Genomic DNA, 16,444 nt, shown 5'->3' on the forward strand with positions numbered 1-16,444 from the left:
TGTGTGTGTGTGTGTGTGTGTGTGAGTGTGTGTGTGTGTGTGTGTGTGTGTGTGTGTGTGCGTGCTATGTCAGTCGTTCTCAAACATATAAGAGATGTTTACAGTTGGCCACGGACACCCATTTGGAAATGCCAGGGCCCCCGTGAGAGAAGACCGTTGTTGTTAGATTATATCTTGTACAAAAATCTACTGATCTGAATAGTTAATCTTACAAGACCATACCCGTCGGGGGATATGATCACCCAAAGTATGTGCAGTATAGGTTATGCACTGTGCAGTATATATAGTATATCAGGGATGGAAAGTGTACTTGGTACCTGCAACCGTTCGAACACGCGCGCAGCATGGTCCGCTTGTTTCACGGATGTGGCAACAACGGCACTTGTTTCACGCACATGATTGGGTAACCCGGGAGCCAGTGACTGAACGACCACAAACCCCACACACACACACACCCACCCGGAGCCACGGACGGCAGACCCCCGAGGGGGTCCCTAGACCCAGAGTCGCGGACCACTTGGGTGTCCGTGGAGCCGCCGTGCATGCTACGCGGCCGCGCATACACGTATCAGACAGTGAGTAAACAACAGGCTAACGCTTAGCACCAACAGCTAACAACATACTGTGGGGACTCCGTGGCCTCCAGATCCCATAGGCTGGGGGGCTGTAACCATGACGACAGTCCCATCGGCCGAGCTCAGAATGTCCGTTGTTTACAGCAAAACGCAAATAAACATGTTAAATTGTATCAAAGAGAAAAAGGGGCTTCCTCAAGGTGTGCATAATGATCAATGGCCTTGTGCAAGTACAGAGCAATTGCTTAAGCCACTGCAGGAGAAACAAGTAAGATTGACTGACTGACTGACTGACATTCTTAAAATTATATGTAGGATACTGCTCTCTCATTGGGCTACAGCAACTTCTAGCCAATGAAATTAAGGTGAAATTCAATTGTTCCCCCTCACGGACACCTGGGGGAACCATGGGGCATGTACTGTATAAGCTTGGAGTTTGGAGTGCAAGCTCATTTGTGCACAGGGACACGCGTGTATGCTTGTCTGTCAAACAGGCCTGTGTTTCTGGGCAGTCTGATTAGCAGGGAGAAACAAAGCCTTACACAGTAAAATTCTCAGTACAAATGGAAAACTCTCATTGTCAATTTGATTACATTTGTAAACTCTTGGATTAACAAATGGACAAAATAATACTGAGGATTGTATTGTGTACCAAATTCCTTTTATGGCTCTCAGCCAGCCCTGAGACAAAGAAAGCAGTTATTAGCAGTGTTGGGACTAACACATTACTTTGTGGTAACGTAAGCGTTATTAGTGCAACTAATTACTCTTTCCAATTCAATAACGTTGTCTGTTACTGTTACATAATGAATTATGTGCATTGTAGGATGTATAAAAAATATGTGTAATTCTGTGCAGTCTTTAAGTGTGTTTCCAGAAGGAACCATACGTAAATATGCTGCACATATATTTCTTAGTCAAGGATCGCGTGAGTCTTAAAGTGTGTCTTTGTGACATTTTAGCTAAACATAGCTAACTAGCACCTCTATTGCTGTATCAGGAAGTCGCCGTTCCCCTCTCTCATCTTCAAAGCATTTTGTATGCTGGTGTTGACTGACTGTCAGTGTTACACACTAAAAAGAAAGGTAGACCCTCCAGAAAAACGCGGGCAAAAATCCTTGATTATCCGGGGTAAAATCCTTGATTTTGCAATGACATATGCGTTTTTTTTTGCAATTTTATGCAGTGAAATTGCGAAATATGCGGAAAGTTGTGAAATATGCAGAAAGTTGTGAAATATGCAGCAATATGCAAAAGATTTAAATATGCGAAAAGTTGTGAAATATGCGGAAATATGCAAAGCGCATGTTATGCGATGCAAAGCGCATATTATTATGCGATGCGATGCGCATATTATGCAATGCGATGCTGCCTTTTTGAAAAAACATTACCACCGCATAATTATGCGCCATTTTGCTGATTATGCGGTAAATTATGCGATCGCATAATCGCATTTTTCTGGAGGGTCTAGAAAGGCTTTCTTATCTGCCTTGTGTTTCTGTGACGTGCTGGGAGCACAGCTCATTTCTGCACAGAAGGTTCTGTTCTTTCTGCGTTCCTGATTTGACTGGCAAATCACCTGCCGCTGCTGTTGCATCATGCACAGGTCGCTGCAAGGGACAGGAAAGGATGGGGAGGGGCGAGTATAGAAAGAGAGACATAGAGATGGAGATGGAGGGGTATAGAGAGAGACAGAGAGATGGAGATGGAGGGGTATAGAGAGAGACAGAGAGATGGAGATGGAGGGTTATAGAGGGAGACAGAGAGATGGAGATGGAGGGGTATAGAGAGAGACAGAGAGATGGAGATGGAGGGGTATAGAGAGAGACAGAGAGAGACAGAGAGATGGAGATGGAGGGGTATAGAGAGAGACAGAGAGATGGAGATGGAGGGGGGTATAGAGAGAGACAGAGAGATGGAGATGGAGGGGTATAGAGAGAGACAGAGAGATGGAGATGGAGCCCCCTCCATCTCCATCTCTCTGTCTCTCTCTATAGAGATGGAGGGAGACAGAGAGAGAGACAGAGAGAGAGACATAGAGAGAGACATAGAGAGAGACATAGAGAGAGACATAGAGAGACATAGAGAGAGACAGAGAGATGGAGATGGAGGGGTATAGAGAGAGACAGAGAGATGGAGATGGCGGGGGCACAGGGCTGCTTCGGCGAGTCCTGCCGCATTGTTTCTCGATCTCTCTTCCTGTCCTCATTGCACACCAGTAACAAAGATATGGGTGGTCGAGTACTGCGTTCAGATGGTATGGGGATGCTGGTTGGTTTCTGGATGAGAATGTGATCATTGACACGCTAGATCGTCTAAGTTATTACAACACCCAAAGCCATGGTGAAAGAGGATATTAACACTACTGAATGTATCTTCCTCTTCTCTATCTCTCCTTGTCTGACACATCCATCATTTCTGTTCTCCACAGCTGCAAAGCCAGAGAGCTGACATGGAGCTTGTTTCGTGTGATTTACACACACACATACACGTACCAACCAATGCACTGCAGTGACCTCTGCCAACACACGGGCCAAAGAAAACAAGCACACATTCTACAAAATTTTGATGCAGGCAGAGACAGGAAGAGATTCTAACGTCTCACTTCAATCTCCCCTTCTCATGTGTTCTCGTAGACCAAAGCTGTCTAGGCGGCAAAATGTTTTGCTCCGCCTCTGTGACCATATTCTGCACATCATAGATGGCACAGTAAAGAGGGAGAACACTGATGAGAGAGGAAAATACATGACCTGTCTCTCTCGGGTGCATGCCAACCCCCTTGGCCCATGCATTCTTGGCTGTGCTGTGATCTGTTGAAGCAGAAAGAAACACTCTGAATGATAACCTGTAAAGAAGCAGGGCAAAGGGGCGGTGTGGTACACAGATGCATTATTGATACTTCAGCCTGCTTCTCACCCCGGCCCTCGATCAACGGCATTTTCTCATCAAGGTCACAACACAGTGTTCGCGTGTGCGTGCGCGTGTGCGTGCGTGTGCCTGTGTGTGCGTGTGAGCACGAATAATATTTGAATGGGAGAACGATAACAGACTGAGGCAGGTCGCCTGTGGCTGGATGGATGGATTGATGATGCTTTGGAAACGATAGGAAGGAGAGAGGGAAGGTCTGAGAAAGATAGATGGAGGGAGGGTTACAGATGACAGGAGTGGAGATGCTCAGCTCCTCTCATCCAAGCCTCGGTCGACGTCATCTCCATTCTCCAGGCTTGACCACTGCGACTCCCTCCTTGATGGTCTGCCTGCATGCTCACTCAAACCCCTACAACATATCTAAAATGCTGCAGCATTTTAGATCAGGTCTTCAACCTCCCTAACCTTTCACATCTCCCCCCCTTCTGCTTCCAATTGTTATACCTGCATACAATTCAAAACATTGGCGATGACCTGCAAGACAATTACAGGATATGATCCATCCCTTACACCCCTTCCTGCACAAGTAGGTCAGCTAACAACACAGGATGTCTGCCCCTCCCCTTTCTACAACACCCTAACTAACCATCGCTCTAAGCAGCCTAGACTCTTCTCCCTCGTGGCTCACAAGCTGTGAAGTGACCTGTTCCACTTGACTATATTTTCCGCCACAGTCTGAAAACTCACCTCTTCAGGCTGTCGGTGGTGGTAAAAGTACATTGTTTATTTAAGTGAAAGTATCAATACTGCATTGTAGAAGTACTCCGTTACAAGTAAAAGTCCAGAATTAAAAATTTACTTGAGTAAAAGTACAAACTTATTGGTATCAAAATTTACTTAAAGTACCAAAAGTAGTACCGGTACTCATTATGCAGAATGTCCCATTTCACAAGTTTTCAAAGATATACACATTTTTTTTAAATATCAGATCTACAAGCTCACAATGCGTCGCATCGCAACGCATTGTGAGCTTGTAGATCGGCTATTTTCAAATGGCCGAAATGCATATAGGGCTGAAGTGGGTAATGTATGTTTTGTAATAATAATCAGAATCTACAAAGTAACTAGCAACTAGTTTTCATATAATTATAGTGGAGTAAAAGTACAATATTTGCCTCTGAGATGTAGTGGAGTAGAAGTAAAAGTACTGAAAATTGTAAATACTCAAAAGTAAAAATTCCTGAAAAGTGTACTTAAAGTTATACAATGCAGAATCCCAAATAACGATTTTTAGTAACCTCTGCTGGTCACTACCGTCACTGCATACAATTTCCGTAATCCTCGATTACCCAGAATTCCATTCGTTTTCACCGGAAGCCGGAAGCGTTTCAAAAAGCGATCTTTTAATTGTTTTATACTATCTACGGATCGTTTCTCTTAGCCAGTGGAGCATTAGTTACCATGAGCTGTGCTTTCTTTTTCTGTTCTTTTTCGATCTTCCAATCCTACATTATCTTAACATCAGCGTGAGGTTCCTTTTTGCTATTACCGCGGTAGTTCCTGGCCAAACAGGAAACCGTTGCGGTAGTTCCTGGGGACGTCGGCCACGACGTCATGACGTTGGCCAGGAACGTCATTTTCCCGGGAAGGTCCCCCCAGTCCACTTTCAATAGAAAATATATAAATAAAAGGCTTCCGGGGGTGAAATTCATGGAGTGGGTGTTGTGAAACTTTTGCCACTGACAAAAGATATACAATTTAACTTTAGTTTTGTTGAAAACGTTACCTAGTATTACTTTAAGTACAGTAATTGAGTAATTGAAATGTACTTAGTTACTTTCCACCACTGCAGACTGTACCTCACCCACTAGCACTTCTCATTCCTTGACTCACTTTTCGTCACTTATTATTTTACTATGCAGATGTGTATTGGTTACATTTGTTCAATTGCGTTGTTATTTAGATATTGACCACAAATGCTGATATTATTTAGTTATTTAGGTAGCACTAGCATGATAGGTTTGATGTTTGCTTGGTATTCCTGCTCTGTACCACTAAATGGTGAGACCATTTACCCTGTTGTTTGTTAGGTTCATGCCATTACGCTGATCTTGCACTTTGTAAGTCGCTCTGGATAACAAGAGTGTCTGCTAAATGCCTACATTGTAAATTGTACAGTAGTGAGTGGTTCTCAATTTTCAGCCTGTATCCACTTCCTGTCTTCACCTCCTGATCAGGGACACCTAAGTGCTTATGTGCATAAGCAAATGTGTGTGTGTGTGTGTGTGTGTGTGTGTGTGTGTGTGTGTGTGTGTGTGTGTGTGTGTGTGTGTGTGTGTGTGTGTGTGTGTGTGTGTGTGTGTGTGTTAGTGGTGTCAAAAATAATCGAATAATCGATTAATCGCAATGCGGACATGGACAATTATGAATCGATTCACAAATGTCAATAATCGATTAATCGAATAATCGATTTTGAAAAAGAAAATATGTTTTTTTAATTTAATTTTTTTAATATATGTATATATTTTTTGTTTTTTAATCATGTTGCTAATTGCACAGAGAAGCAGGCAGAATTATATGTCGTTCAGTATATCTGACTGCTTGTATTGACTGATGAAAAAGTTTCCATGTTGTACAATAATATAGAAAAGTGTGATGCATCGCGATGCATCGTCGAATCGAATCGAATTATTACAAGGTTAATTGTAATCGAATCGAATCGTTACCTGGTGAATCGTAATCGAATTGAATCATGAGGGCAGTGCCAATGCACACCTCTAGTGTGTGTGTGTGTGTGTGTGTGTGTGTGTGTGTGTGTGTGTGTGTGTGTGTGTGTGTGTGTGTGTGTGTGTGTGTGTGTGTGTGTGTGTGTGTGTGTGCGTGTCTGTCTATGTATTACATTACTGTAAGACCAGCAGTTGTGGAAAAAGTACTCACATTTTTTACTTAAGTGAAAGTATCAATACTGCAATGCAGAAATACTGCAATGCAGTAATTACGTAATTTAGTAAGTTACAAGTAAAAGTACGGAATTCAAAATGTGCTTGAGTAAAAGTGCAAAAGTATTGGCATCAAAATATACTTAAAGTACCAAAAGACTTATTTAACAGGCAAACAGCAGAGAAAACAAAGTCAGGAGCACACACTAACATCAAATGATACGTAGCCTGCGAGGTTAGTTCAGGCAGTATACACTCAAGAGCTTACATGCTGCTCATTACTATTTGGCTGTATACAGAGTCATTGGCAATCAGCTGACCAATTGGGCAGGTTATCTAAGCTCACCTAAATCTGCGTTCCTTCCGCTTGTGGGTTATGGTTGTTGTCATGCAGCGTTTGCTCCCACCACCACCCCAGCACCGCCAGTGGGCTCTGCTATTGGTTCTGTTCCCCATGGGGGGTTGTTATTATATATCGCTATATATATCTCCCTGCTCTTAATGGTTAATGATGGTTGTCTAAATTGTGTTGAGCAGGGAGAAAATTGTAGCACAGCCTGAACGCCAAGATAAAATATTACATCCACACTTGCATTCTCATTCTATAATGTTGGTTCAATCTATTTGGTCTATAAATTGGTTCAATCTATTTGTGAGTTATCTGACTGAACTACAAACTGGCAAAGGAACACTGAACGCAGAGGGTATTAAAAGACAAAGACTAACTAGACACAGATGAACATAACTACAATCAACACACACGATAGGCTGAAACTGAACAAGACACACAGGTGAACAACATTTGCAAGTGAGACAAAACAGGCAACAACTACAAGGACAACAGGAAACACTGGGACAACACTTCAAAATAAAAGGCACACAGCAGTAACGTAAAACCCAAGACACCGCAGACAACAGGAAAGAATAGTATATCACTACCAATTAAAACACAAGGTGACAGGTCCTGACACTATGCATAATAACCCAGGCTGTTTATATTCATTGACGGGCATGTCATATGATCATTTAATTGTCACTATGATTTGATTCATTTGAGTTCTTTATGCTTACTGTATATATCTGGCTTGAGGTTAACACACACGCGCACACACACATATTCAACATCTTTATTTGTGTTTATTTAACAAGAAATTCTTGAACACAAACAATAGTGGATGCACAAACTTGGTAAAACTCAACAACAAGTGTTTCAGGATACAGATCACGGGTACAGGAAGCATCGCCTCCTCCATATATATATGTATATATATATATACAGTATGGTGACTGCCAATTATCACAGACACTGAACAGAATTTTGCCAATGCCTTAGCTCTTGGCTTGGGCATTCCTGCAATCTGCAGGCGTCTCACAACTGATGTATGGACATTACAGAGACTTCCAAATATCAAATCAAATCAAATCAAATCAAACTTTATTTATAAAGCACATTTAAAACAACAGAAGCTGACCAAAGTGCTGTACAAGGTTGAGACAAACAAAGCATCAACGCATCAATAAGCGCCCATTGGCGCACAGACAAACACAGTGCATTATTAGGACACAAATATGAACACAAGCAGTTTACATTTGTTACCAAGCTATATAATACACACGCACACGCACACTCACACGCACACGCACACACACACACGCACACACACACGCACACACACACACGCATTTAACAAGCCCTTGTCCATTTACAGTATCATTCAAATACAGCATTCTCTTATTTCACCATGATAGTGCACATTGAAACAGTATGCAAATTTCAACAGTAAAAGGTTAGATTACTCTGACGTAAAAGCAAGGGACTCCCTTGCTTTTACTTGGCAAATATCTGTTGACCCTAGGAGGACAAGTAAAACATTTGACTCCATGCAATGATCAACCACTTGTGATGTCCCTTCTTTATCTGGACTTAATTTGGATACCTGTGGTGTTGACTATAATCGTGCTTTTCTCTGAGATACTCTGGTGCTTTTTCGCCAGAACCTGTAACATAATGATTCTTATGACACCGTGTGGGAGTGGACAACACTGTTACTGTACTGTGGTACTGCTGTGTGTGTATGTAGGACATGGTGCAGCACGATATGTCGTTTCAGCATCAACATTGCAATGTACACGTGCAATCATGACTTTGCAAAGGTTAGCTTGTGCAAATTGGGCAAGTCAATCACATTGTAGGCCTACTAAAACACTTTTACTCCTTGATAGAACATTTTAACTAGCTAGGTTCACTTTTTTCATGACTAATCTGGAAGGTAAACAGTCTGTATGATAAATAACAATGATTTAATATGACTTGTTGGTATGAGTATAATAAGTAAGCCGTGGCGAATCCTGAGGCCCACAGGGCAGGAATCTATCCCCTGTTTCCTTAGCGTGAGGCAGGTTGATGTACAATTTACACCCACTGGACGGCGCTAGTATGTCACAGGGACCCCCATTCAACCAAGTCTTTGGTATGACCCAGCCGGGGATCGAACCCTAACCTCCAAGTTTTAGGGCGGACACTCTAACCACAAGGCCACTGAGCTGATATTGTTAGTATGAGTAATGTAATGTAATGTTGACTAGAGTATTGAACAACTGCTTTATTTCACTACATATAACTAGGGAAATGATCAAACTTCTGCTTTATTATTTTTGCTTTTGCAATACATATTTCATACGACAAAAAATATCGTTATATAATATATGTCATTTAAAGAAATATATATTTCTTTTTTCTCCTAGTAAGACAATAGCCCCAGCAGCCAGGTTGTTGCCACTGGTGACCAGTGAGTCTTTAAGCATGAGTCCCCCTCCCCTCCCCCCATCTCATGTGATTCCATTCAAGGACAAAGATGTCAGCTTCTCTTCTCTGTAGTGTAGGACCGTAGGTGTCGACGTTCTGCAGATCTGTGGTACGAATAAAGCACTGTCTTTAGCACCACATGCCTTAACACCAATAAAGCAGTAAAGAAGGGTATTTAACACCCTTATCTTGTTTATGTAATGCTTTGAAAATAAATGAATGCAGACAAACACAGTGAGAGAAAGTGGACAAATGGTTGGATATTAAGACTGTATAGAGCTGTGAACAAACAGAAAGCACTGAGAGAGAAAAGAGAGATGAGCGAAAGAGAGAGAAAGAGATAGAGAGAAGAGAGAAAGAGAGAAAGAGAGAAAGAGAGAGAAGATAAAGAGAGAAAGAAGACAGACAAGAGAAAGAAAGAGAAGACTGAGCGAGAGATATTATTGAGTTATGTTGACAGTGTTTGAACCAGCAGTACTGTGATGTATATAAATGTATAATGTGACGTGTTATGTGAGTGTTAGGCAGTGGTCGAAAATGTACTCAATTTTTTTAATTAAGTAAATGTATTAATACTGCAATGAAGAAATACTCTGTTTCAAGTAAAAAGTCAGGAATAAAAATTACTTGTGTAAAAGTACAAAAGTATTTGTATAAAAATGTACTTAAAGTACCAAAAGTAGAAAGTACTCATTAGGCAGAATGTCCAATTTCACAAGTTTTCAAATATATGAAATGTACAAATATTTGAAAATAGCAGATCTACAAGCTTGTACATCTGCTATTTTCAAATGGCCGAAATGTATATAGGGCTTAAGTACTTGATGTATTTTTTGTAATAATAATCAAAATATACAAGGTAACTAGTAACTAGTTACTCCACTTCAAATAATTGTAGTGGAGTAAAAGTATAATATTTGCCTCTGAGATGTAGTGGAGTAGAAGTAAAAGTATAGATAATTGGAAATACTCCAGTAAAGTAAAAATTTTACTTAGTTACTTTACACCACTGACACACAGTCATAATCCAAGACTGTGTTGCAGACCTGATGGTCAAAGAGACCGTACCATTAAAATTCAATCCACTGTGTCATGCTGAGTCCCTGCACTGCTTAGTTGATGACAAGTAGCCTAGAGTTCAGTGGTCCCCACTCTTTTATCCTTGGAGCCCATCTTCATGTGTTTTTGTTAACCACTTAAGCATACGTACACATGCTTCTCGTACAACGAATCGCTTTGAACCTGCCGTTCCTATTTTGGTTCAGGAGGTGAATATTTGAGTACTTTTTCTACCACTGTTGTGTGTGTGTGTGTGTGTGTGTGTGTGTGTGTGTGTGTGTGTGTGTGTGTGTGTGTGGGTGTGGGTGTGAGTGGAACAACAAAGGAGCTGATTACTGTTTGTCCTGAAGCAGGTGTGAGCTACAGCTGTCTGTTATGAATGCTTCTCTCAAAAACACATCTGGCCATGACACACTCACACACGCACACGCGCACACGCGCGCGCACACACGCACACGCGCGCACACACACACACACACACACACACACACACACACACACACACACACACACACACACACACACACACACACACACACACACACACACACACATAAAGGAGCAGCGAGAGAGATGAAGATGAAGACACCAGAGAGGAGAGGGAGAGGTGAAGAGTGGAGGAGAGGGATCTATTTTTAGGCGGGATGACGGGAGGCAGCCATGAGATGCAACAGCAGTTGGAATGCTGGGTAGTGCTGTCTGTGCGTCGGCTCAGCGTCATTGTCCACTACTCTCTCCCAGTGGTGGAAATTATAACTAAGTAGATTTACTTAAGTACTGTACTTACGTAATTTTTTTAGGCATTTGTACTTTACTTGAGTATTTCAAACTTGCAATAGTTTTACTTCTACTCCACTAAATCTCAGAGGCAAATATTGTACTTTTACTCCACTACAATTCTTTTGAACACTTTAGTTACTAATTACTTTGTATATTTAGATTATTGTTACAAAACATACATTAACCACTTCAGCCCTATCTACAAGCTCACAATGTGTTGCGATGCGACACATTGTGAGCTTGTAGATCTGCTATTTTCAAAAGATTTGTATACATTTGAAAACTTGAAATGGGACCTTCTACATAATGAGCACTTTTACTTTTGGTACTTTAAGTACATTTTGATGCATAATGTTCCTACTTTTACATGAATTCCGGACTTTTACCTGTAACAGAGCATTTACCTGTAACAGAGCATTGCAGTATTGATACTTTTACTTAAGTAAAAAATTTGAGGACTTTTTCCACCACTGCTCTCTCCATCATCCTCTCTATATCCTAATCCAATGGTTCTCAAAGAGGGGTCCTGGGCGGGGGGGGGGGGTCAATTGATATAGGGGGGGTCCTTGACATGAACACGTTTGAGAACCACTGGTCCTATCCCATTCTTCTCTCTCCTCGTATTTGTTTCCCCTCGTCTTTTTCTGTCTCACCGTATTAATCATGTCTTTATTTTTGTCTTATTCACTTGCACCCGATATACAGTACATCCCTCTATCCATATCTGTATAGTGCATATATGAGTAAGAATAAAGAAAACCAGTGGCTCAGGGGTAGAGTGGTGGCCGGTAGAGCGGCCGGATGGGAACCGCAAGGTTCCCATAGAGTTATAATACATCTAGAGGGCGGATTGCCCCGCCCCCAGCTATTCATTTCTATGAAATTGCTCAGTGGCGTTTTGAAGCACCCGGAAGTAAGAAATCTTGGTTCGATATTGGTTCTGAGCAGGCGCACTAGGGTTTCTACGGAGCCTCTGAAGGGACATTAGTAGGTTTTAACGGTACACGCACGCGCAGTAGCATTTTAAATGCGGAAGTGTTGCTATCCCAGATTTGACCACCTGGCGAAGGCAGCTTCACTGTTCTACCTTGGTTCTGGGGGGCTTGGAGGTTCCCAGTTCGATCCCCCAAAGTTAGTGTTGAAGTGTCCTTGGGCAAGACACTGAACCCTACATTGCCTCCAATGAGTCGGTCGACGCTATAGCTTGCCACCATTGGTGTGTGAATGTCTGAAAAGTGAGGACGCTGGCGTCGATTGTTCACTGCTTCACCTCCCAATGTCCCCCGTCCCCCCTGTATGAATGAATGAACCATTGTAAAGTGCTTTGAGCACTTGGAAAAGCGCTATAAAAATGCAATTCGTTATTATTATTATTATTATTTAATTCTTGTAACTTGGGGAGGAAAATTTGAGAAACGTTATTCTTCATTCTTACCATTAGATGGCTCCTTAGCACTTTAGTTCTAACATTTATTATACCTAGGCATATGTTAACGGGTATGTGTGTGTGTGTGTGTGTGTGTGTGTGTGTGTGTGTGTGTGTGTGTGTGTGTGTGTGTGTGTGTGTGTGTGTGTGTGTGTGTGTGTGTGTGTGTGTGTGTGTGTGTGTTGTGTGTGACGCAGCAGCTGCGAGTGGAGGAACACCTCATGGGGGGGTCCCTCATCAGCTGCCCGGGTGGGTGGGGGTTAGGGTGAGCAGTGTGAGAGCCCCTTCCACCATATGGGGTCAGTGAGTTCCACTCAAACCAAAACATGATCTTATTATAATCTTCATGTTGTTCTCTCTCTCACTCTCTCTCTCTCTCTCTCTCTCTCTCTCTCTCTCTCTCTCTCTCTCTCTCTCTCTCTCTCTCTCTCTCTCTCTCTCTCTCACACTCTCTAACTCAATCTCTCCTTCTCTCTCTAAAACTATGCTAGTGTGAAGGAGAAACTTCACCCTTGCACCTCTGCAGGGAATCTGGGACTTGTAGTGGGTACTTACAGTATTTTAAGGCCAGACAGACAGCTTCTAAAGCAGCTGAAAAGCCGCCTGTGAATCTTTTTTGAGACCTTTTTCATCCCATGGGGGGAAATTGAGTTTCAGCTTCACCCAGCTGAGTCTAGTTGAAAAGAACAGACGGTGGCTGGAGGAAAATCCATCTTATGACTATGATGGGAACTGAATTCATAGATGGTATATTAGAACTCCTTAGCTCCTGTTGCTTTCTACGTATTAGTCGGAGAGTCACATTGATTACTGAGATAATAAAACTGCTGGGTGGGCTGTTTCAAGTCAATGGCATTAGCGGTTACTTTTGCGTGACACAATTTTGCCCTGTGCAGATCAGATATGATTGCTTGAAGTAGCAATGCGGGGCAACCGTTGAATTATCCTACAGCTGAGGTCAATAAGGTCAATAGATGTAGGCCTAATGTTCTAATGTGAGTCTAAGACACAATGCAGAAACCAGTGGCTGACAACAAATTTACTCGAACTGGTGACACATAAGGCTCACAGCCTGAGCACTATAAATGACACTAAATACATAAACTGATGATGAAATTGGCACGCTGGGTGGCAAAATGCAGCTAGGACTTCGATATCACACATTGTTTTCTGCTGCGTTGCTTTTCGATGTGTGCACCATATAATTGTATAGAGGTATTTAAAGAGCACAAAGTACGTGCCAAAGTATCGCGCGACTGTCCATCATTGCCAGTCTGACAATCAAATGTTGCGATACTTCTGAGCCAGAAACGATACCTGCTGCCACTGTTTAGATGCCGATAACGGTCGCAATCGTTCAGAAATAGTGTTTGTTCACAAGCTGTTCAGCTCTCATTCACTGCAGTATATTTCATCGAACTTCCGGTGCGAGTTTGCCACCCGTGAGTGTCATGGGGCATGCCCGGCGTTCAGCACGTCTCTTCCTTAATCTACCTTCCTTAGGGGCAAACAGGACACAGGTGATGGTTAACAATAATCAGGGTTAGACAAGACCAAGGTAACTAAAAAGAAGGTAAGGTCCTCTACGTCATTTTCGCTACCCAGCAACTCCAGCCGGCAGATTCGTCGCGCTGGGAGGTAAACTGCAGGCGTGGAAGACATTGGAGTCAATGAGGGCCAGGTGGACCAGCTTATGAACAAACACTATTTCTGAACGACTGAGACCTTTGTGAAATACTCGGCCCAGGGAAATAAAAGAAGACATACAGTATCACACATTGTTTTCTGCTGTGTTGTTTTTCGATGTGTTCACTGTATCATTTTATTGCGGTATCTAAAGAGCACAAATTAAGCTTCTTAATTCTCAATTGACAACCAAATCTTGCGATGCTGCCGAGCCAGAAACGATACAAGCCGCTCATCGAAAAACAAGCGATTATCCCTGAACCGATTAACTGACAAAGGTCCCAATTGTTCAGAAATAGTGTTGGTTCACAAGCTGGTCCAGCCGGCTCCCATTGACTCCAATGTATTTCACCGAACTTCAGGATCTACTTTTGCCTCCCATGCGCATCAATGGCATCTGACTGGCCCATGGAACGGCCCTACCTTCTTCTATCAATTACCTTGGACAAGACAAGGAACTTTAGATAAGAAGGAAGGGAGGCGCTGGATGCCGGGCATGCGCCATTGACGCTCATGGGTGGCAAACTCGCACCGGAAGTTTGCCGAAATACATTGCAGTGAATGAGAGCCAGCTGGACCACCTTGTGAACAAAGTTGTGACCTTTGTCATATAATCGGTCCAGGAATATAAAAGAAGACATATCACAGGTTGTTTTATGATTACTTGTTTTTCGATGTATATTACCTAATTTTATTGAGGCATCTAAACAGCGGCAGCAGGTATCGTTTCTTGGTCGATGGACAGTCTCGCGATACTTTGGCACGTTCAGAAACGTACTTTGTGATTTTTAGATACCTCTATAAAATGATACAGTGTACACATCGTAAAGCAACAGAACAGAAAACAATGTGTGATATGTCTTCTTTTATTTTCCTGCACCAAATATTTTACAATGGTCGCAGTCGTTCAGAAATAGTGTTTGTCCATAAGCTGGTCCACCTCGCTCTCATCAACTGCAGTGCATTACATCGAACTCACGGCTGCATTTTGCCACCCAGTGCGACGAATCTACCAGCTGGATAGAGAAAATGACGTCTGTGTCCATGCCTTAAAGGTTTAATGACATTCACTTTTACACCACATTCAAAGTCTTTGTCCTGGTCCTTCAAAAGTGTACAAAAAGTTTTAAGTGAAAATTCCATTCCAGTGATCAATGGCAGGTGTTTTTCTCTCATATTTCTAAAGCCTTTTCAACTGCAATGAAAAAAGAAATCTTTGCCTGCGGGTGTCGCTGGTGAGGGATTTTGCCTGTCAATCATCGCCTCTGCTCCGCCCCCCCCAAAGGAAAGGATAGGGGAGGGGAGGGGCGAGGAGGAGAGTGGGCGGGATTAATCGACAGTGACCTCACTGTCGAAGGGCCAAGCTCAGATTACTTTTCAGCCTAATTATTCAGAAAACCCCAGACCACAGAAAATCCACTGAATGTTCTAAGTTCAGTTTTTTTGGGTGTAATTGAGGTCATAAAACCCCAAATAAAACATTGAAAATAAAAAAAGTGAAAATGAATGTCATGATACCTTTAATGTACCTTCCTTGAGACAAGACAGGTAACAGCTACAAGAGCAAACAGGAAGCACAGGAACATTACTACAAAATAAGATACACAAGAAACACCTGGGGAAAGAACAGAGTAACAGAACTCGGACCTAGGCACAGAACATGCGAAACCAATGCAACACAGAGCTACAGAACTCAACAAAACTAAACACCTAAACCAAACAGGGAAATAAACGTACAGGTTGACGAACATGGTCGTCCAAAGGTCGAGGAGTGGGCCATGACAGATACTGCAGAGAGCAGAGCACAAATCAAACAAACATAGCCACACAGCACTGACATATGGATGGATGTACAATACTGTAACACACCCCGAAGACAAATCTATACTTTCACCTGCATCACTCAGCCACTACAACAGTGGTTCTTAACCAGTGGTCCTGGGACCACCAGTGGTCCTTGAGGGGGTTCCAGGTGGTCCCCAGCTAAATGATGAAGAGTTGGTAACCAAATGGACCCTTATAGATCTTTAACGTTTGAGAGCGTAAAATTATTGCCGAATAAATATGAAAAGGGTTGAAAACCACTGCACTACAGCTTCTAAACCTTAGATAATATCCTCTCACTGATTTCCTATTCTGTTTGTTTTCGGTTTCCCAGAGGACGTTTGTGACCTGAAGGCAGAGCCGGGTACCGAGCAGCCCCTCACCGCCAAGGAGAGGGGCTCCCTGGAGGAGAACGAGAGGACCGAGGCACCGGGGAACGGAGAGAAAGGCCAACAGGAGCAAAAGGAGGGAAAGGAGAAGG

General features: G+C 42.6%; 1 long non-coding RNA gene across 1 annotated transcript in view; it reads left to right on the forward strand.

Moving 5' to 3' along the window:
- Nucleotides 1-16,434, forward strand: part of LOC308079792 — a 17,763-nt gene extending 1,329 nt beyond the window's left edge. The window contains exon 3 of the long non-coding RNA XR_013932633.1: nucleotides 16,298-16,434. This is a non-coding gene — a long non-coding RNA (uncharacterized lncRNA). The remainder of the gene's footprint in view (nucleotides 1-16,297) is intronic.
- Nucleotides 16,435-16,444: the final 10 nt, after the last annotated feature.

This window comes from Gymnoscopelus braueri (genome assembly GCF_963280865.1).
Source record: "Gymnoscopelus braueri genome assembly, chromosome: 23".
Taxonomy (NCBI): Eukaryota; Metazoa; Chordata; class Actinopteri; order Myctophiformes; family Myctophidae; genus Gymnoscopelus; species Gymnoscopelus braueri.